Source organism: Carassius auratus, chromosome 19 (genome assembly GCF_003368295.1).
Source record: "Carassius auratus strain Wakin chromosome 19, ASM336829v1, whole genome shotgun sequence".
Lineage (NCBI taxonomy): Eukaryota > Metazoa > Chordata > Actinopteri > Cypriniformes > Cyprinidae > Carassius > Carassius auratus.
In genome coordinates this window covers 17121696-17144016 of record NC_039261.1, presented here as the reverse complement: position 1 = coordinate 17144016, position 22321 = coordinate 17121696, and the positions used below count along the sequence as shown (strand labels likewise).

At 36.2% G+C, this 22321-nt stretch overlaps 1 long non-coding RNA gene across 1 annotated transcript; it reads left to right on the top strand.

Annotated features, from left to right (window-relative positions):
- The first annotated feature begins 2960 nt into the window (after positions 1-2960).
- On the top strand, positions 2961-7653 carry LOC113119681 (uncharacterized). The gene is made up of 4 exons (XR_003294492.1): positions 2961-3107; positions 4068-4152; positions 5978-6011; positions 6437-7653. It is a non-coding gene; the product is annotated as an uncharacterized LOC113119681 (long non-coding RNA).
- Positions 7654-22321: the final 14668 nt, after the last annotated feature.

Here is a 22321-nt window from a genome sequence, read left to right as displayed (position 1 = left end):
TGTTTTAGTGACATAAGCTTCCAGTACACAGAGACAACAACACACAGACAAAAAAAAAAAAAAAAAAAAAAAAAAAAGAAGAGATTTACAAATTGGCAAATAAATAAGTGTATAAACAATTGTGCTATAAATGATAATGGAATAGGATTGAGTGAGATGCAGGAATGTTCTAGGATGGAGGGTTAACAAATAAATATAAGGATATTGCACGTTTATAAGCATAAGTGGGGAACATTTAACTGTTCATGAGGTAGATTGCCTGGGGGAAGAAACTGTTCTTGTGCCTTGCTGTTCTGGTGTTTGCGGCTCTGAGGCGCCGGCCAGATGGCAAAAGTTCAAAGATGGGGTGACTTGGATGTGTGGGATCCAGAGTGATTTTCTGGGCCCTTTTCCTCACTCTGGATGTATACAGTTCTTGAAGGGTGGGCAGGGGAGCACCAATAATCCTTTCAGCAGTCCGAAGAGTTCTCTGTAGTCTTCTGATGTCTGATTTTGTTGCTGAACCAAACCAGACAGTTATTGAAGTACAGAGGACAGACTCAATGACGGCCGAGTAGAACTGTTTCAGCAGCTCCTGTGGCAGGTTAAACTTCCTCAGCTGGCGAAGGAAGTACAACCTTTGCTGGGCCTTTTTAACAATGGAACAATAGTTCACTTTCATGAACTAAAAAATATGTGCTACAAGTATTTAACAAGCAAACTATCAGCATACCTTTAAGTTCACTTCTAGCATGGTTTGAGTATAAATGAAAAACATAGTTGAAAACTAGTTGTGTATTAAAAGTTTACTACTGTAAATTCATACACTGAAAAGTAAGCGAAATATAAAGCTATATAAATGCAGTCCATAGTTACAAAATGAAATTGAAGTAAATATTTTATTTGTAAGGGCAGTTGCCGCTTCACTTCTCTAGTCTGCATCTCTGCCAAAGCCAAAACTGTGAGGGTGGGAAACAAAACTGAAACGTTAGCTAAAGCCAAGGACAGTGTTTTACGAGAAGTCCAAGAGGATTTGAAACTTCAAAGTCCTCGATATAACGTAGAAAGTTCAATCTTAGGTTGTCTTCCGAGAGCAGGGGATTTGCAGAATAGTAAGTGCCATCCCAAAGAGATGAATCATTTCCATCTTCCCCTTTACTTGTTTCAGTACGTGCTTTTTTCTCAGCAACTCTTGCCAACCACAACCACATACATGTGTGCTTTGATTTGATTAAATACTCGGCACAGGGCTTGACATTAAAAGGATAGATATCCCCAAAATGAAAATTACCCCATGATTAACTCACTCTCAAGCCATCCTATGTGTATATGACTTTCTTATTTCAGATGAACAGTCATTATTACATTTTTCTGGCTCTTCCCAGCTTTATAATTGCAGTGAAGCTCAAAAAAGTGCATGTATCCTTCATGAAACTGCTCCACACGGTTCAAAGGGGTTTGGCTTTCATTAGTTAACACTTTAGTTAACCTTAGTCAATACATTAACATTCACAATGAGCAATAACTACATTTGCTACAGAAGTTATTCATCTTTGTTAAAAAATACCATTCTTAATTCATGTTAGCTCATTAAAAAAACACAGCTGTAACTTTCGATTTTAACAATGTGTTGTTAAATATGTGAATACCTAAGATTAATGACTGTTCAGAAGAGTTTTTCATTGGCAGTTTGTTAACTAATGAAGCCCTAATGTAAAGAGTGAACGAACAAAGAATCAAAACACTCTCAAACAATATCTCAGGCATGTTGTAGTCCAGATTAAAATGTAAAAAAATGTTCGAAAATAGATAGCCTATAAAGTCTTAATATTTAAGTATTTGGTGCTTTGATGAACACCATAGTGAATCCACAAATCTGAATCTGCTATTTAAATTATCTAAATATGTATTAGAAAGTAGCAGCTGCTTTATTTATGGCATTTCCAGGGTAACGGCTGCATTTTTCTGCAGTTTAGTGCCATCTGCTGTCAGAGATTGAAAGTGCTTTCATAAAAAATTAAGAGCAAAGAATTAGCATCAGGTGTGTTTTGTGTTTACATTTAATATATAATTTATGAAGCGACTTAAATCTGTATAGTGTAAAAATTATTAATTGTTATATTGCAATCCTGTCTATCAGTTTCAACTAAAAACTTACCGTCAACAACAACAAATGTTGTATCCATCCATCCATCGATTCTGTCATGTTTCTCATTGACACGCCCCCAACTTGGAGCTTAAAGAAAATTCAGAGTTTCCCACTCATAATTACATCTTAGTCCATGGTTAATGCAGTGTGTGTGATTGGTTACAGCTGTGTGCAATCAGTGCAATGGATGATGGGATGTGTAGTCCGAAATGACATGCAACAGTTTGTGTAGTGTGAAAGTCAATGTAACTGAAGGTTGATCTCTTGTAGCGATTGAACGGAAGCCTATGGACAGGATTCGTGATAACTAGCATGTTAAAGGGCCAGATTTACTAAATGGCAAATGTGTGTTAGAGTGGAATTCCATAAACGCACCAATGGGAATGGAAATATCTGTAGGTGATTTACTGATAAAGCGCACACACAGAGACCAATGCAATCTATCAAGAGCAGTGCAAACTAACGTCTGCTTTAAGACCATGATCATGCAATTAATGCTAAATCTTTTTGGTTTATAATATGTTATAATGAATTGCGTTAAAATTGCAATACGTTATGTAATTTTTAAAGAAAATACTGAACAGAAAAAAGTTATCTGAGACAACAAATCCAGGTGAGATCTGTCACACTGAAATTAATAGAGTGAGAGAAACTACCCAGATATTTTAGGACATGCTGAAAAACCAACGTCTTCTGGAAAACGGTACATATAGTGAAAGAGAAAATAAACCAATGCCCGGACACAAAAGATTAACCTGATCATTTCGCAACAGTATAACATTATAGAGATGTGAAAGTATATTGTTCCTTCTATACTCATATTGTGCTCAGGGGGATAAAAATGGAGCATATAAATAGAGCAGTGCTTCAGTCAGAGAGAATCACTCTTTAGATGCTCTTCATCAACTCCGGGTTGGTAAGATTATTCAGACTTCAATTAGTCTAGTCTCACTGATTACAGTCCTGATTATACACACAGGTGATTATATATCTTTCTGAATTTTTTTTTGCATGATGTTAATTAGTTCAAAATATTATTTTTTTAATTAAAAAATGCTTGACATTAAGCCTTGTCATGTGCTTGTCCTTCAGGAAAGTAAATCAGTCATTCACTTGCGTGAGTAAAAATAGTTTCTTTGGTGTTGTAAATGTAATTAATTGTGATGCAATATTCTTATCATTTTTTTTCTTACATATTTTACATTCTTAAATCAAATTTAGAATGAAGCATATTTATCTGTCTATTTACTCAAAGTCAACCTATTTACTCAATTTTTTTTTTTTAAATTGCTAGATGGATGTCTCATCTTTCAAGTAAAATTCTTGCATTTGATCAAACAAATGTAATAAAATATATATATATATATATATATATATATATATATGTGTGTGTGTGTGTGTGTGTGTGTGTGTATGAGTGTGTGTGTGTGTGTATATAGTAAATTGTTAATACAAAAATGTTGTGGAAAATTCATATGTTTAAAAATGAAAATAATTGACAAAAACAGTCAGTACTGTCAAAATGTAATTTACAGTAATTTAATTTACTGCTTGTTAAAATATACATCTATACAATAAACTATACAACTATAAACTGAACAATAAACTATGAACTACAATAAATGTAACATTTGCATAATTGTTGCTTAACTATATCATTTGTTTTAAGCAACATCTATTGATATAAAACTAAAGGCTTATAAAACATACAAAACAGTGTTTTATGTAATTCAAAAACTGCAAGTAATTCTCAGGTTTAGGTGTAGGATGATAGAAAATACAGTTTGTACAGTATAAAACGCCTATGGAGAAACCCCGTAAACCACAAATGCAAGTATATGTGTGTGTGTGTGTGTGTGTGTGTGTGTGCGATGTGCTAGTACTAACAGTAGTAATAATTTTTATTTCATAACCATTATGTTTTTTATCTCCCTGACAGGGTTTGAAAGACCACACACACAGACTGGTGACTGTAAGAAGCAGTGTTTCAGATCAAACTATTTGACTTCATTCTTCAGTACAGCGTGAGTCATAAGTCATTATTCATTTATTCATAATTGTTGGGCCATGGTTTGCTTAGGCATATTTTATTATTATTATTATTATTATTTAATCTTGGCATGATGGATGAATTAAATGAAACTGAAAACCTTTCATGATTCCCTGTTCAACTCATTTAATCATTAGCATTTTGAAATATTGTTTCTGTTCAAATTTATTTTGTACAAAAAATGTGTTTACATTGGCAAAAGTCAAATACACGATTTTTAAAACCAGGCACTGTCATTTTTGTCTGGTTTGGAGTGTCTGCAGTGGTCACATGGTACAAGCTGTAACGCTCAAGGTGTGTTCAATTCACCTCGTAATTCATGAAATTTCAAGATTTCAGCTTGTAAAAAGCATTCATGTCCTCCTACAGCACATTATTACAGTTTGTAGGCTGGGAAATCCCTCTTGAGCTGTCTCGAGACACTGTGGAGCTACAGCTATGGAGATCTATATAATACATAGACAATTCTGACACAGTTGGTGTGAGCATCGCGTTTTATACTGCCTTGCAAGCTCATCAGTATTTGTATACAATGCATGCTTCACGTCAGTTGGCCAGTCAAATGGACTGCTATGAGCCAATTAGACTCCAGGAAAGATTCGAAGGGAAGGTACAAAGTGGTAGCACTGCAGTGTCTCGTTCCTGATCTCAGGGAACCGAGGTTAAGATAGTAACCGGAGAAGTCTCTAAGCGTTACAGATTGTAACACATACATTTAAATATGCATTTATTTGGTAATATTAATATTTTTGCCAATGTAAACTAATTGTTTAATACAAAAATAATGTGAAAAAGATAACAGACATGCAGTATGGAGTTGAAAGTGTTCAAGGATGTGAAAAGCTTGGAATATAAAATCACGTGTTGTGATCTCAAGATTATGGGAAGTACACCTTGACGTAAATGCAGCATTAGAACTCCTAGCCTACAAGATGTAATAACAAGCTTGACGAGGAAGAAAACCCTTTTTACAAGCCAAACTTCCATTCGGTTAGTGGCATTTTATTTATATTTAGGGCCTCCAATATGCCCGACTTTTGTATTGATGATGTATCGTGAAAACATTCTATTTTTAATAACTGATAAAAAATAAGTGAGCGTGCCAACTAATTAACCTTTGTCTAATTTCGACAAGAAATTGCCCAATATTTTTTTGATTTATAATGTAATATATTATAACTGTCACTGTGAGTGGACAGGAAACATTAACAAAGCTCTTTTCATCATAAGATAAAGCTACAGAAAGAATGCTACAGACAGTGAGTTTGATCAAGGTGGACGCTTAACTCTGCAGGAAATGCCTGTTTGTATGTTTTACAGTGAAAATATTTTATTACATTTGTGCTCAAAAGTTTGCATACCCCTGCAGAAGCTTAAAAAATGTTGAAGATTTTTAACAAAGTAAGAGGCTCTGTATTTATATGTTCCTGAACATGATATTTCACATAAGAAATGTTTACACAGTCCAAAATAATAAGTTTATACCATGGAACAGTTTAACCTTTTGTGGAAAGATGTATCTCAAAATAATAGTCACTGCTGGAAATGAGTCAAATATGCAAAATAAAAAGTCAAAAAACTTATTCAGAGCAGTACTAAATACTGTATCAAATAGTGTGCAATTTTTTTTTCAATCCTTCTTATTTTGCAAATAAATATACACATTTTTGCAGATTCTGCACAGGTATGTAAACCTTTGAGCACAACTGTACATCATCACATACTTTTAGCACAGAACTTTATATAAGTTATGCATTACTGTTAGAGTAATCTTTGAAAATGTTCAATGTCCAACACAGGTGAAGTGAATCAACCAGACGAGATGTCTCAGCAGTAAGTAGTTCTTGTTCAAAGCTTTGACTTTATTTACAAGGCTTCACGGTTAACCTCATTAGTTCAAATATCCTATTAACTTTGTTAACACTTTTTAAAATCTAAGTAAAATAAGTGAAAAATAATTGCAATTTTATTTGACAGTCGATTGATGCATAGCAATTCACTTTCAGACATGAACAGAGAAAGTTTATATCGACAGACACTTCTAATTTTAACCGAGGAAGCAATATTATTATACTGATATTAGCAAAATAACATATTCAGCAGCTCATAGACCACAATTCAACATGAATGTGGCATCTCAGCGAATCTTGCTTAATTTACTTCAGTAAATGCCAATTATAAATTGCATAATGGTTAATAGAATTGGTTCCTAAATTTCCAGTGTTGTCTACTTCTCACTAATAGTTTTGATATTTCAGGAAATTTGAAGATCTCAGTGATGAACTGCAACAATGCATTGAGAAACTCAACTCAGCATACAACAGAAATCATACAACTCTCAGAGATCAAATAAAGAAACTGGAAGACATCATCAAAGAACTTGAATCCATGCACAAGAACACTACGAAGGGTAGTTTGGTAGGAGCATCAATAGGAGCATTAGGAGGAATTACATTGCTGGGTATAGCTTTGGCTCCATTTACGTTTGGTGCTTCCATAGCTGTTACTGGTGTAGCTGGTGTTACTGCTATGGGTGTTGGAGTAACTGGAGGACTAATAGGTGCAGCGTCTAACATCACTAACATGTGGAGGCAGAAAAACCTGCGTCAGACTATTGAAAATATCATCAATGATTTCCAGAGCAAAATTGAACCAATGATTGCGCATCTCAATACAATTTCTCAAACCATAGAAAACCTTCAGAAAGTGGAGAGCATGTATTCTCTTCAAAATAAGGCAGTGCTGACAACTTTTAAAGCTATGAAAACTGCTAATAACATTAGTAGTCTTTTACATGTGCTTCGAACTACTAAAATTGGGAAAGTGTTCGCAAGAGCTGCAAAAGCAGTTCAAGTGGTTGGGAAACTATCTGCGTCAATCTCAACTATATTTTTTTTCCTTGATATTTACACAATTTACTGTAATTCAGCAGAGCTCTCTGAAATGAATTCAGGAAAAGAGATAAAAGCAGAAGAAATCAAATCAGAAACTTGGAGTTTTATTTGTGAAATGAGAAAAATAGCTGCTAGATTTCAGGAGACTCTGGACGAAATTACATGTGCTAGAGACGCTATTAACAAAGCATTACAAATCAGTCAAAATCATTTTTGACATTACTGAACTGCTCTGTTTAGTGTTGTCACTTTAAAATGAAATCTTGACAACTGAAGGGGTAGATATACATGTAAACTCTCATATTACAGTTTATTTGAAGAAAATGTTAAATAAGGTAAAGCATACATGTTTACTCAATAATTTTGCAATATATGTGATTATGTAGTCTGCATGACCTTGGATAAACTCTATTTGCAAACAGTCTTTGTAAATGAACCACTTGCACTGGGTTTTAGATCTTTTTATTTCTTCTGAGATTCTATGGGCATCCATTTCATTTGCTCTTTTTGTGAAGAATGTTACTGTTTTACAATGTAAAGATCAAAATGGCTATTGCAAAATAAATGGACATGATCTCTCCGACAAATTTACAAAATTGTGTGATCTTTTATAGAAAAGTTTTCATTAAAATAAACTGAAGCTAAAATAGACCAATTTTGTTTAATAATAACAAATGATAAATAAATCATAAATACATAAACATAACAAAAAAAATAAGGATAGGCATACATAAACATTTAGTTTAGAGAACACAAAACACAAGCAGATCAGGAGACAGGAAAACTAGAAAATGGATATATTTTCAAATGAGCTTTGAATTCATGTAATGGAGAATTTTGCATTGAATATGGAAACTAATAGGTAGTGAGTGTAGTCTGTATAGAACACAGGAAATGTGAGAAGATTTTTTGGTACGTATAAGTACCCTAACTGCTGAGTTCTGAATATATTGAAGCATACTGTATGTAAAGTTGAAGTGGGTAAAACAAAGTAGTCTAAATGGGAAGTTTTGAAAGCATGGACTAGGGTCTCCACATCACTGATATTTAAAAGGGATGTAAACAAGCAATATTTCAAAGGTGAAAAAAGGCAGATTCAGTGAGTGATGTAATATGAGAAGAGAAAGACAGGGAAGAATCAAAAAGTTTAGCTAGGTTTTTAACAGAGGTGGAAGGTTGCACACTAGCACCAGCAATATCATTTTTTTGCAAAACGGGGCCAATCAAAAGTTTTACAAGTGTTTCATTTAAGAAAAGTCTTGGTCATCCATGCCTTTATTTCATCAGTGCAGGCTGATATGTTATCTGTAGGTAAAAGAGTGGTGCATTTTAAACTAATGTATAGCTGTGTGTCATCTACATAGAAATGAAAGTTAAAGCTATGACAATGGATAATGTGACCTTATGGAAGCATTTAGATGATGAAAAGAAAAGGCCCAAGTACAGATCCCTGAGGAACACCATGCAAGACAACAGCAGCAGTGGACTTAGCCTTATGAATGAAAATAAAGTATCTGTTAATGTCCCTTACCTTTCGGGAACAAGACGTGTATTTTCATTCTGGTGCTTCTCCATTTCCATGCTGTGATTGGCTGTTTCCATCAGATAGGGGGACATAGTGTGGCGCACCCTTCTTTCCTCCCGTGGAACTTACAGTATTATTGAAGATAAAGAGCAAACACTGATATTTAGACCATTTTATGTCAGTATCTGCTGCACTGTTATAAAGATCTCAGTGATTTAAATTACAAGCATAGGAATTTCATCATATGAATATCAGCATCTGCAAAAATTTCATTTTGATTTTCAAAAAACTTTTCAGACCATTACTTCAAATGTCAGGTATTACAGAGTTAAAATGGTTTTAGTGGTTTCTGTGACTTGTCTGCCCTTAATTTCATTAGTTTATTCTGTGGTGAATGACTGGCACACAGGAGGCAGCTCAGTCAGTGAAGAAACTCTTGAAGAGAAGCGATATTACAACATCAGCAGCCACAGACATTTACAGTACACTCCCTCTAAAATACTTTAGAGATGTAGGTAAAGTATGTCTGAGAAACAGGAAATTCTCAAACTTCCGAACAGGATTTGTGTAGTGCTGAATGGAGTGTGTTTGTGTGACGTGACTCACCTTGGTGATGGAATAGTGGTTAGCAGTGTCATAAAGCCCCTAGCGAAACATTTAGCTATTTTTAACATGTATTTGGCAACTTTTAGCAACTTTTGAAAAGTGAGTAAAATGTTTAAAAAGTCAAAAAATTTTGTTCTTAACCACACAAAAATAAAACGAATATTGAACAGCTAGCCAGCCAAGCAGCATGCCAACTTGTAGAGAATTGAAGAGATATGTCTAGCAGCACACACATCACATGTGAATCAAGTTGTTAGTTGCATTTGTTCAATAATAATTGTTCATTTCTGATATACCTTAGTTGCTAGTTTGTACCTATAATTGTTAATCAGTTAGGTACACTAAAATCTATCTATCTATCTACAACCCGACTTCCGGACATTTTGGCACGTTTTTAAAATCTGAATAAAATGAAAACTCAAAGACTTTCAAATCACATGAGACAATATTTTGTTCACAATAGAACATAGATAACATAACGGAGTGGAATTCAGCTTGTACTACCGGTTTTAATTATTGCGTTGATATAATTGTGATTGATGGGTACAGGCTGGTGAAGATTTTAATACTCTACTTTTTAGCATTTGGGTGGTCCAGCAGCATTAGTTGGTTAATCTTGAGCTCTTTTTGACATCCCTGCAGTTGATTTCCCGTTTTGCTCCCTACTGTTAACTAAACTCAGTGATTTTTAGATCCCCAAATGAACCAATTCATCCACAGCTTTATCAGAGCTCCTCAGCAAACAGGCTAATCTTGGGTTGCAGTTTCTGTGAACTGCATGAATGATCTCTTCTTCAGTCATGTTTCTCATACAAAAGGCTCAGTAATGATATGCAAAATCCTGAATACTTATTTTGTTGTTTTGGTGGACTGAAGCAGCTCAGTTTTACTTGATTCTTCAATCATTTTTTTATTTTTTTTTGAAAAATCAGTGTATTTCAAATCTGATCATCGGAATATTTTGAGAAGCGTTTGTTTCCAGAAGCTTTACTTTCCCTGTTCTTCAAGGAATGATCTCCACAAGCCTCCAAAACATCTGAGGAGATTTATTTCTTCATCTCCCAATCAGCATTGGATTGCACTGCATTATATGTTTGGATCATTTAAATGTCATCTTACTAAGACACATTATTGAAGATAAAGAGCAACTATTTAGACCATTTTATGTCAGTATCTGCTGCACTGTTATAAAGATCTTGTTGATTTACATTACAAGCATAAGAATTTCATCATATAAATATCAACATCTGAAAAAAAATTCATATTTTTGCTCATTTTGAATTTCCAAAAACTTTTCAGACTATTACTTCAAATGTCAGGTGTTACAGAGTTAAAACAGACAGTTTTAGCAGTTTCTGTGATTTGTCTGCCCTTAATTTCATTAGTTTATTCTGTGGTGAATGACTGGCACACAGGAGGCAGCTCAGTGAGTCAAGAAACTCTTGAAGAGAAGCGGTAATACGACATCAGCAGCCACAGACATTTACAGTACACTCCCTCTAAAACACTTTAGAGATGTAGGTAAAGTATGTCAGAGAAACAGGAAATTCTCAAACTTCCGAACAGGATTTGTGTAGTGCTGAATGGAGTGTGTTTGTGTGACGTGACTCACCTTGGTGATGGAATAGTGGTTAGCAGTGTTCCAAACTTTGGCAACATTTCAGACTACCCTAGCAACTTTTTTTCCCTCTCATAAAGTACCTAGCAAAACATTCAGCTATTTTTAAAATGTATTTGGCAACTTTTAGCAACTTTTGAAAAAGTGACTAAAATTATAAAAAAAGTATGAATTTTTCCTCTTAGAAAATAAGAGGAAATATTTGTAAAGAAACAAATATTGAACAGCTAGCCAAGCAAGCAGCATGTCAACTTGAAGAGAATTGGAGAGATGTGCCTAGCAGCACACACATCACATGTGAATCAAGTTGTTATTTGCATTTGTTCAATAATATTAGTTCTTTCCTTAGTGTCCGTGATGGGCAGTAGCATCGCTACAAGTAGTGACGCTAGTAGTTTAACTACATTTCTCAGTAGCGTGGTGGTAGCATCACTGTTTTCTTAATAAAATAGCTTTTCATTAGCTAAGCTAAGCTTTTTTTGATCAAGTAGCATGGTATTGTTAACAAAAGCAAACGTTACATTATTCAAAGCATTTATGAAACTCAAGCTCAAATCTGAAATAAAACTGCTAAGGATCCTGTTTGCAGTTGGCGTTTGCACTGTGTTTGTGCACCGTCACTATATTCTTTTTATTGACTATTTTTTATCTTAAAAATAAATTTTGTACAGCATAATTTCCGTTTCAATTACGTGTGAATATATCCTCTATCGTATTCTACAACAAAAACAATCAGAGCGCCTCGTTATCACTAGTTTTATTTTTATCTCCCGGGTCCGCTATTAGCTTATAGCCCATTAGCATCAGCAGCGTGGTTGCTGCTAACCGCGGTTGCATTGCTAATACTCTATTCAAACACATTACCATTGCTTTACTCACTGTTACTTGCTTTAATGGCAGATGAATGTCTACCTTTGATTACAGGTGAGGACACGTTCGAGCTGCATTTTGTGCAGATTCGCAACCTGGAGGTGAGGCAGGCCCAGCTGAGAGAGCGGAGAGCCGCGCTGGAATCATCCCGGGCTGACGCTCACAAGTCCGGGGTAAGTATACAGCGTGCTGCTAACAGTCCCACCACGTCTACTCCGTGTGTTTCTCTGCACAGGCCCGGTGCACCCAGGACGCGATCTTCCCAGATGTCCTTCACTGCGACGCCGGGACACCACGGACCCTGGGTGCATCCACAGCGGAGGACACGAGCCAGGCCTCGGGAGAAGACTTCTCCCCCTCTGATCTTCGAGATCTCCACCCGGAACCGCTTCGCTCCCCTCCGCGAGAAGGGATGCGATGCTGTGATCGTCTGAGACTCCATCGTCCGACACGTCCGTGCTACGTTAGCTGAAGGTAAAGTGCACACTCATTGTTTCCCTGGTGCTCGTGTTCTCGATGTTTCTGCGCAGATACCCGTGATCCTGAAGGCCGACGAGAGCCCCAGAGCGGTCGTGCTTCATGCTGGGGTTAACGACACCATGCTGCGGCAGAAGGAGACGCTGAAGAGGGACTTCAGGAGCCTGATCGAGACGGATCGCAGCACGATGCCCGTGGCGATGATCATCGTGTCAGGACCACTGCCCACGTATCGATGAGGACACGAAAGGTTCAGTAGATTTGTTGCTTTAAATGAATGGTTGTTGTCATGGTGTAAAGAACAGGAACTGCTATTTGTTAATAACTGGAATCTTTTCTGGGAGCTTCTTAGGCTGTCCTGGGCCTGCACCCCAGCAGAGTCAGAGCGGAGCTGCTCTCAGACAACATCTCCAGGACACTTCGCTCAATGTGACTAGTAAGACAATTCTCAAATAACTATTATGATGACTTTTATTCTATCTACTTAATTGATAAAAGTACTTGCGCTGTCCAATCTATTAAGACTGTGTCTGTTCCCTGAATAGTGAGGTCAAAATATTAATTTAATGTAGGATCTAGAAAAAATATTATCCTGATTAAAACAGAAAAATGTAAAGTAAATGAACAAAAACAATTTTTATAGTTTGGGCTCATATATATTAGATCACTTACACCCAAAGCAGTTACTGTAAATGAAATTATCACAGATAATAGTTTTGATGTACTCTGCTTGACTGAAACCTGGCTAAGCATGAGCCCCGTTATAAGCATGAGCCCCGTCAGACTGGTTGTGGAGGAGGTGTTGCAAAAATATAAAGCGATATTCTCAATGTTACCCAGAAAACAGAGAAAACAGGATACAGGTTTAACTCATTTGAAATACTTCTGCTTAATGTTACACTGTCAGACATGCAAAATAAATCTAATGTATCTCTTGCTCTGGCTACTGTGTATAGACCACCAGGGCCATATACAGAATTCCTAAAATAATTTGCAGATTTCCTCTCAGACCTTCTGGTTACAGTTGATAAAGTGCTAATTGTGGGAGATTTTAATATTCATGTTGATAATACAAATGATGCATTAGGACCTAATAAACTCTTTTGGAGTAAAGCAAAATGTCACCGGGCCCACTCATCATTTTAATCATAAACTAGATTTAATTATATTGAATGGAATCGATCTTACTGATATAGATATCGTACCTCAAAGTGATGATGTCACAGACCATTTCCTTGTATCGTGCATGCTGCATATCACTGATATTAACTATATGTCGCAGCGATGCCATCTGGGCAGAACTATTGTTCCAGCAACCAAAGACAGATTGGCAAATAACCTGCCTGATCTCTTCCAACTGCTATTTGTACCCATAAATACACATGAACTAGATGAAATGACTGGCAACATGGGCACTATGTTCTCTAATACATTAGAAGCTGTTGTCACCATCAAATTGACAAAGGTTAGAGAAAAACGTACTGTACCATGGTATAACAGTATTACTCACTCTCTAAAGAAAGAAACTCGTAGTCTTGAATGCAAATGGAGAAAAACTAACTTGGAAGTTTTTAGAATTGCATGGAAAAACAGTATGTCCAGCTATAGACAGGCTCTAAAAAGCATATACACAAACTCATAGAAAATATCCAAAACAATCCAAAGTTTTTATTTAGCACAGTGGCTAAATTAACAAATTACCAGACGCCACCTGATTCAAATATTCCATCAGAATATTTAATATGTTTAATAGTAGTTTAATAGTAATGACTTTATGAATTTCTTCACTGATAAAATAGATAACATTAGAAATACAATAGCGAATGTAGATTCTACAGCATCTACAGTTTTTATCCATTGCACCCAAAGATAAACTGCAGTGCTTTACAACTATAGGACAGGAAGAGCTAAATAAACTTATCACTGTATCTAAACCAACAACATGTTTATTGGATCCTGTACCCACTAAATTACTGAAAGAGCTGTTACCTGTAGCCAGAGAACCGCTTCTCAATATCATTTAACTCGTCGTTATCTTTAGGTCACATCTCAAAACCATTTAAGCTGTCGGTTATTAAGCCTCTTATTAAGAAACCACAACTAGATCCTATTGAACTGGCAAATTATAGGCCTATTTCAAATCTTCCATTTATGTCTACAATTTTTAAAAAGTTGTGTCTGCTCAATTGAGCACCTTCCTGCAAAAAAATGATCTGTATGAAGAATTTCAGTCAGGTTTCAGGCCCCACCATAGCACAGAAACTGCACTTGTTAAAATTACAAATTACCTGCTTCTTGCATCAGATCAAGGCTGCATCTCATTGCTAGTTTTAATTGATCTTAGTGCTGCGTTTGACACCATAGATTATGACATACTCAAAGATTGATTACTAACCTATACAGGTATTCAAGGGAAGGCTCTAAGATGGTTTAGATCCTACCTGTCCGATCGCTACCATTTTGTTTATTTAAATGGGGAGTCATCTCATTTATCATAATTAAAATATGGAGTGCCACAAGGATCCATCCTAGGTACCCTTCTATTTTCAATATACATGTTGCCCCTTGGTAATATTATTAGAAAATACGGATTAGTTTCTGTTATGCTGATGATACTCAGCTATATATCTCAACAAGACCAGATGAAACTTCTAAATTATCTAAGATAACAGAGTGTGTTAAAAAGGTAAACGATTGGATGACCAATAATTTTCTCTTATTAAATTCGGATAAGACAGAGAATTTAATTATTGGACCAAAAAACAGTACACAGAATCTTGTAGATTACAATTTGCAACTAAACGGATGTACTGTTGCTTCCTCTACAGTCAGAAATCTGGGTGTTATATTAGACAGCAAATTGTCTTTTGAAAATCATATTTCCCATGTTACAATGGTTCTGGGCCTCATTCACAACAATAATGAGACCGCATACTTGGATGAGGTAGAGAAATTGACATCATGGTGCCAGGACAACTGTCTCTCTCTGAATGTGAGCAAAACTAAAGAACTGATTGTGGACTTTAGGAAGAGACAGCAGCAGCCCTATACTCCTCTTATGATCAGCGGGACCCCTGTGGAGAGGGTGAGCAGCTTCAAGTACCTTGGTGTAAACATCTCGGAGGACCTGACTTGGACTACTCACATTCAAACACAGGTTAATAAAGCCAGGCAAAGACTGTACCATCTGCGACAGCTGAGGAAATTCAGGGTCTCACCAGCAATCCTGAAAACTTTCTATTCTGGGGCTATAGAAAGTGTATTGACTCAGTGCATCTCAGTGTGGTATGGGAACAGCTCCAGTCAAGACTGCAAAGCCCTGCAGAGAGTTGTGCGCTTAGCTGAGCACATTTCAGGGTCTGCTCTCCCCTCTCTGCAGGACATCTACCTCAAACGCTGCAGAAGTAGAGCTGCAAAAATCATCAAAGACTCCATCCACCCCAGTAATCATATTTTCACTTTGCTGCCATCTGGTAAGCGCTTCCGTAGCCTGATGGCAAAAACTGAGAGACTCAGGAGGAGTTTCTTCCCCCAGGCCATCAGGCTCTTAAACTCTAAACCAGCTTCTTAACATCCTCATGCCTCCACTTAATGTTCACTTTATTTTTTTACTATATTCACTACCTCACATAGACACACTGACAGTGTCGCCCTGTTTTGCACATTTGCTTCTTGTACATTCCTGGGTATCTTAATATTTAAGACTACAGTAAAATGCATATATGCACATTGTACATCCCTGTACATCTTAATATTTAAGACTACAGTTTACATTCATGCACATTATTTTGCGTTCTATATTTAATTCTACAATATACATTTTTTATATTTTATTCTTATATTTTTATTGTTTACTTTTATTTCATTCTTACATAGCTTTATTTATGTATATTTTCATCTGTGTTGTTTTCTTTAATAATTGCACTGTCCATGGAGCGGACCTGACTCACATTTCACTGCTGGTTATATATGCTATATATAATTTTGTATGTGACGAATAAAAATCTTGAATCTTGAATCTTGAATCTTACAAAAACTGCGTTCTTCCATCTTAGAAACATTGCCAAGCTACGAAACATGTTATCTGTTTCTGTTGCAGAAAAGCTACTTCATTTATTCATGACCTCTAGACTGGACTATTGTAATGCACTTCTAGGTGGTTATCCTGCTTCTTCAATAAACAAGCTACAGGTAGTCCAAAATGCAGCAGCTAGAGTCCTTACGAGGTCAAGAAAATATGATCATATTACCCCAATTTTACAGTCTCTGCACTGGCTACCTATTAAGTTCTGTATCAGTTACAAATTCATCACTACTTACCTATAAGTGTCACAATGATCGAGTCACGAGATCCAAGTGCGAGGTAAAAATGGTTTATTTGTAACTCTGACAGTAAGCAATGAGAACGTAGGAAGACGATGGCATAACCCCAGATGAATCACGTCCAGACCAATCAAGCAGCAGTAACTCAAACCCAGCGCAGGAATCCTAGGCGGGCGAGGAATAAGGTCCAGATCGCTCAAGCTGCAGTAACTCAAACCCGGATTAATGGGTGAATGAAAAATGGGATTTAATTTAGAATCATGAAACACAGAATTAATTCTTCTGTACGCCAGAGGGAGTTTGAGGCGGACTGCCACCGGACTAATAATTTTGGTGACAGTAAATGGGCCAATAAATTTGGGGCGCAAGCTTATTACTGACGGATCAGAAAGGAATATTCTTTGATGAAAGGCACACTTTTTGACCTGCGACACAGACAAACAACCGACCCAGTGTGCATCCGGGCGGGGGCGTTACCCCTTGCAAGGCTATGCGAACCTTTGACACGATGTCCCGCGTGACTGCAGAAATAAAGACTTTCTGTAGTACAATGGGTTCGGAAAAAGATGGGCGATCCGAAACATCAAAAATACGGGATAACGCATCCGGTTTGATGTTCTTAGAACCTGGACGATAAGAAATAGAAAGATAAAAATGACCGGAAAAAAGAGCCAACCAAGCCTGCCTATAGTTTCATGTTTTGGCGGACTTGATGTATTTAAGATTTTTGTGATCGGTCCAAAAAAACTATTTAACCTCCGAACCTTCCAACCAATGACGCCACTCTTCAAAAGCGAGCTTGACTGCCAACAGCTCTCTGTTACCAATGTCATGCACCTTACTGTCCATGAGGGAACGCTGGGATAGAACCGCGCCAACCCCCACCTCTGATGCGTCAACCTCCACCACAAACTGGCGGGAAGGATCAGGGGCAATGAGAATGGGAGCTGAAACGAAGCAGCTCAGTCACATTCAAATAGCATAGCTTGGGTTTGCTTCCGAGTTAGTGCTGGCTGCAGATAAAGTTTTAATTGTTGGTGATTTTTATATCACTGTGGATGATGCATGCATATGAAAAATATGCATTGGGGTCAGCATTTATAGACATTCTGAACTATATTGGGGTTAGACAACACTCATTGTTGATGGTGTAGAAATTAAGCAGCCAAGTGATGATATCTCAGATCATTATTTATTTTTTTCGCAAACTTCATATAGCCAAAATCGTAAATTCTACTTCTTGTTAGAAATATGGTAGAACCATCACTTCTACCACAAAAGACTGCTTTGTAAGTTGCCTTCCTGATGTATCTGAGGTCCTTAGCATATCCCAAACCTCAGAACAACTGATGTAACAGAAACTATGGAATCTCTCTTTTCTAGCATTTTAAATACAGTTGCTTCTTTACGTTTAAGGAAGGTTAAGGAAAACAGTCTGATGATAGTATCTAGAATATCAAAATCAACTGCGGGCGGCAGATCCTTTTCCTATTTGGCGCCTAAACTCTGGAATAACCTACCTAACATTGTTCAGGAGGCAGACACACTCTTGCAGGTTAAATCTAGATTAAAGACCCATCTCTTTAACCTGGCTTACACATAACATACTAATATGTTTTTAGTATCCAAATCCGTTAAAGGATTTTTAGGCTGCATTAATTAGGTAAACCAGAACCGGAAACACTTCCCATAACACCCTATGTACTTGCTACATCATTAGAAGAATGGCATCTACGCTAATATTTGTCTGTTTCTCTCTTGTTCCGAGGTCACCGTGGCCACCAGATCCAGTCTGTATCCAGATCAGAGGGTCACTGCAGTCACCCGGATCCAGTACGTATCCAGACCAGATGGTGGATCAGCACCTAGAAAGGACCTCTACAGCCCTGAAAGACAGCGGAGACCAGGACAACTAGAGCCCAGATACAGATCCCCTGTAAAGACCTTGTCTCAGAGGACCACCAGGACAAGACCACATTATTATGAAGGCCATTGTAGATCTGCAATCCACTCCTTCACATTGCATTATATGTTTGGATAATTTAAATGTCAACTTACTAAGACATATTATAGAAGATATAGAGTGACCACTGATATTTAGACCATTTTATGTCAGTATCTGCTGCCCTGTTATAAAGATCTCAGTGATTTACATTAAAAGCATCAGAATATCATCAGAAAAATATCAGCATCTGCAAAAACTTCATATTTTTGCTCAGTTTGAGTCTAAATAAAAAAAAATACTAATCCCTCCATATTCCCACTATATCAGACTATATGAGCCATAAAAGCAAATGTTTTGTAATATTTTATTAAAGGTGTTCATTTAATTAATTCTTATGTGAACCTCTACATACCGTGGTGAAGGACTGGCACACAGGTGACAGCTCAGAAGGTCAAGAAAATCTCGAAGAGAAGCTATATAATAAATTAATTGGCTATAGTCATTTACAGTAACTCGCTCGAAAACATTTTATAAATGTAGGCAAAGTATGTCAGAGAAACAGGAAATTCTTAAACTTCTGAACAGGATTTGTGTAGTTACTCACTCTGGCAATGAAATAGTGGTAAGCAGCATTTTGGCCACTTCTCAGAGTACTCTAATAACTTCTGAAAAGTGACTCAAATGATCAGGAAAGGCTTGATTCTTTTCTCCTTAACCACAAACCACAAATAAAATGCTGGTGAAAAATTAGATTTAAAAAATCATATTAGCACAGTACATTCTTAGAGTGTACCATTTAACTTACCACCAATACACTGCTTAAAACTATAATTGTTAATAATGTTTAATAGTTAATAACAAATAAACCATTATGGATTATGCATAGTAAGTAGATCATGGTTTCTGCGCTGATGAGCACTAGTTGATTCAATTTCTCTTCGAGACTTGTAAAACTTCCTCATTTGCACATCACATACCTGTATTTGGGTGCTTTATTTGCAAAACGTAATTGTAAGAAACTTATCAGATCATGATGATAATGATTTAACTGAATTAAGTTATGTTTACTCACTTATACAGTATATTAGAATATGTTGAGAATATTTTCATCTCTGCCTGGTGTTCTGCCGATTTGTTCTACCCTGTCAGATTTTGCTACCTCGCATTATTAAAACCATAGGTAGTACAATTTGACAACAAAAAATGCAACCTGTCAAATTATGGATTATTAACTTCTACACCTGCCCCAACACTAAACCTATCCTTACAGTAATACAAATACAGTAATCGTTGTTGTTCAGCTTGAGAAAAAAAGACTCAATACTGATGTGCGCATGCACAGTAAACGCTGGTTGGACAATCTGACAGGTAGGACACCGGGACGATAATCAGGAACATTATCAAATATATTTAATGTGTTTGTGCAAGATAAATGTGAAAGAGAGAATGTTATTTTAACTTCTTAGACATCCCAAATTCTTTGAAAATTATTTGCATTAAATACTCATATCTAGGGGTTATATTTGAATGCCCTAAAATGACACATATGTTGAATATGCATTATGATTGGTTGAGATAGAAGCATGTCGAGGTGGTCAGCAGTATTTCATTGGTCAGTCCTGACTGGCCTGTTTTTGAAAACTCCACACCTTTCAAGGCTGTTGCCTACTCACACTATAAAATAACACTCATATGACTGAAGCAGTACACTACACATGAGAAAATCATTAAATGTGAAATCAAGTAATCAAGTACAGCAATAATCTTTTTTAACAGAGCAGTCGTTCAAGAGCAGTGTAGTCCAGGGCAGGAGCACCACCACTGTTTCAGCAGCAGTGGCAAAAACTGACCGTAACTCTACTCTAGGCCGGCATACAGAAGCTCTCTGTCAAACAGACTCTTCACACCAAAGTGTCTTGGGTGCTCCTTCCAGGCATTACTGTGGGATCAGCACGGTGAGTTACTAAGATCTGTACAGAATTGGTATAGAATTATGTTACGTTCAGCCTACATTTTAATATTTAAATACCTTAAACGATTGATGCACTTTTCTACAACGTTTTAAGTTTACATTAAGATTAGACTTACTGTTGGTTCTGATTTCTCTTTTCCATTACAGACAAAAGGAAACAAGACACAGCGATTTCCAGAAAAGTTCAAAAGGTAAGAAACTGGCTCTTATTCATTGTTTGTGCACAAAGTAACAAAATAAAATGTTTTTAACAAACAAATTTTGATTCATAAAAAACTTTTGAATTAAAATGTATTCTAAATTCGGAAAAAAGACACAACTGAAACCACGTGTACACAAAAAGTGTGCTACATAAATCTCTCATAAATTTGCAAAAATATCAATATGTTTAAATAAGCTTCATCATATAGATTAGATTAGATTAGATTAGATTGGATTAGATTAGATTCAACTTTATTGTCACTGCACATGTAAGGTACAAGGCAATGAAATGCAGTTAGCATCTAACCAGAAGTGCAATAAGCAGTAAGCACAGAATATACAAGGTCTACAATATGTTACAAATGTACAATAAATATACAGATAAGGCAGTATTATGGACATCATTTACAGATTTTAAATACTATCAGCATGATATACAGATAGGTGTACTATGAACATACAGATGGAATATACAGATGGATTGTGTAAAAGTGTATGTACACTGTAGACAGAAACTGTGAACAAGTGAGCATCATTTGCACTAGTGCAATGGACAGTAAAGTGCATAGAAAATATTTCAGTGTGCAAATGGATTACTCAGTGTTCTGGATGAACAGAAAGTAGTGCAAGTAATAGCAAGTTTACTTTTTTTGCTTGTTTTAAATAAATAAATCAGTCAGATGTAGTGTTGAAGAGGGGGAGGAGTCTGTGTGTATGGTGTGTGTGTGTGTGTGTGTGTGTCTGTGTGTGTGTGTTATAGCTCAAACTATATGCACACGTACAGCTGCCAAATGTGAGTCTGTAATCTAGGTCTGTAGTGTTTATTGTATTTTAACTGGTTTTGAGGGCAGCAAAAATTGCTCATGGATCTTTCTGTGCATGTTTAAAGAGCATCATGACAATTACACAAGACTGTAAAGGTTCTGCAGGAAAGCTTAAATATGGAGATGTTAGGTCAATGTGCAGCAGATACACCCATCATAACAATTTCAATATACAGTATTTTATTGCTTCCTTTGCCTGAAAAGTACATAAACTTTACAGAGAACATCTAAAATAACAATGAATTTACACACAAATTGTGTTGTTGCGTCAATGTTCATTAAAAATAAATATATTAATTTGTTAATACTTTTCTTAAATCTTTTATTCATAATTAATTATAAAAGTCACTTTGTCTTGTACTGCTCCTTATAATGCACTGTATGATCTCATGAATAATCGTAAACACAGTGATATTACATTTTAATATTCATTATTGCACTCCATATGACAAACAACACTTTAAATTTTATAATGCATTTTAACTTTGGTTAAACTTATTTATTAAGAGATATAATGCATTACAGAATACTTTATTAAAAAAGCACACAAATTATATGGATTTAATGACTGTGAATTGCTGAGTAGTCTTAATATAGGCACAGTAAGCGACAGAGTTTTGTTCGTTGGAGGCAGAATGTGAACGTACAGAACTAGGCTATGTTTCAGTAAATGAGGATTTACTGCAAAACGTTTCTCTGCCCGTTGCCTCTGCGTGCTTCAACTCTCAATGCACTGCACAAGTGTCTCTAATGTAAAACACAATTATTTTAATACATTTTACATGGTTACTTTTCATGCAGTTAACATCTGTGAAGTTACTTGACATTTTATGTTGTGTGTAGAATCCAGGATAGGATATATTTTTTATTATTATTTTATTTATTCAT